Source organism: Cebus imitator, unplaced genomic scaffold (genome assembly GCF_001604975.1).
Source record: "Cebus imitator isolate Cc_AM_T3 unplaced genomic scaffold, Cebus_imitator-1.0 Scaffold880, whole genome shotgun sequence".
Lineage (NCBI taxonomy): Eukaryota > Metazoa > Chordata > Mammalia > Primates > Cebidae > Cebus > Cebus imitator.
In genome coordinates, this window is record NW_016108195.1 from 214,457 (window position 1) to 216,586 (window position 2,130).

Sequence of the window (2,130 nt, forward strand, 5' to 3'; positions counted from 1 at the left end):
GTCAATTATACCTCTTTTCTTTATAAATTACCCTGTTTTAGGTATCTCTATTAGCAGCATGAGACCTGATTAATACACTAACCTACTCTCCTCTCTCACTTTGATATTCTATCAGAGGACAGATGAGACCACTGATAAAGTCAATATACTGTTCTATCTTTTGAGCAAAGAAGGTGAACAATGTCTGGACAGGCAAAGGGGAATAACCACCATAGCTTTAAGAAAAGGTAAAAATGTGGGGTTGCTCTACCATACATTCTTGATAATCCATTGTATTTTTCATTATGGAATATAATTTATGCTCTGACTCCTATACAGAGTGTAATTCAAAACTGCAGAACATACAACATTAAGGAAGCATATGAATTATAAACTCAGAATCATTTTTTTCTGCTTTCCTTGGGTGACATTTTGTTCTTGAGACAATGATAAATTAGAAGAAGGAAAGGCTATAGAGAAGAAGGAAATTACTACAAGCATAAAACACATTAGTTAATACATTATAGTAATATTTTCTACTTCAGTAATCATTAATTTCTATGATTATGTTTTCATTAATATTAAAATATTTATTTTTTAAATGTTTATATATGTTTATCAAAATTGGCAGAAAGTTGAATTTAGTCTAATCTTTAATTTGGCAAATACAATAGACTATGATTCTCCTATAAAAAGAAATGAAGTTTTGATATATCTATGATGTGAATGAACCTTGAAAACATTATGTTAAGTGGAACAGCCAGACATAACAGGACAACTATTGCATGCTTCTTCAAAACTTCCAAGCTTATGAAAAATAAGGAGAAGCTGAGAAATTGTCATAGACCAGATGAGGCATAGCAACATAATGTAGTACAGTATCTTGGATGAAATGCTACTGAAGAGAAATAAGCCATTAATAGAAAAACTAATGAAATCCAAATAAAGTCTGAAGTTCATTTAATCATTTCTTAGTTTTAACAATTGTGTTATGGTAATGTAACATGATAGCATTAGAAGAAACTGAGTAAGAGGTATACAAAAACTCTGTACCCTCTTTATAACATTTTTGAAAAAGTTCAATTTTATATGTTTAAAATTTTATTTAAAATATTCTAAACAATAAAAGTATTCTAAAATACAAAGTTTGATAATAACACATGGGAAAAGGTAAATCAAATGCTGGACCCAAACTCAAAATAAATGCTTAATAAATGCAGAAACCATCATACCCAGGGACTCGTTTTGTAATAGCTAGCTAGCCTATAAAAGTTCTCTATTTAAGTTTAGGGGAAGCTCATTCTACAGACCCTGTAGTCAAGGATAGCGGCTCTTCATCTCCCCAGCTAAAACAATAAAGGAATAATTTTTCTGAAGTCTGAGCAGAGTATCAGTGGAAATGTGTCACTACAGATTACAATAAAGATAGACACCTAGTTTACAGCTAATTTTATTTGAGTGACTGCCTTTATTGTAATATCTGTGGTAGAAATATTAAGCATTTTATGTGCATTAATCCCTTTAATAATTTTAATTTTATAATACAGTAGACTATTATTCCAATAATAGACATTTTTTGTATTTGTAATTTTTGCTGTTACATAAAATGCTGCTTGACTATTATACTGAAATATTCTCTGAAGGTTATATACCGTGGAGTGAAATTGCTAGGATTTAGAACATGCATATCTTTACATTAATTGATAGATATTGCCAAATTGTTTTTCCAACTGTTATATCGATTTTACCCAACTAGCAATGCATAAAAGTTCCCATGGCTTCACATGTTCATAATCACTTTCTATTAATAAATGTTTTATTTTGTCAAATGCAATGAATGTAACACGATATTTAATTGTGCTTTCATTGTCCTTTCATCAATGTATGATTAAACACCTTTTTGTATGTTCTTAGCCATTTCGTGTTTTTTCTTTTGTAAATTGCCTATTCAGTTTTTATTTTTTATTTTTTTATTTTTTCTGGGGTATTTTTCTATCTCACTGTTTGCGGATTTTATTTTATTTTTTTATTTTTTATTTTTTATTTTTTTGAGACAGAGTTTCGCCCTTGTTACGCAGGCTGGAGTGCAATGGTGCGATCTCGGCTCACTGCAACCTCCGCCTCCTGGGTTCAAGCAATTCTCCTGCCTCA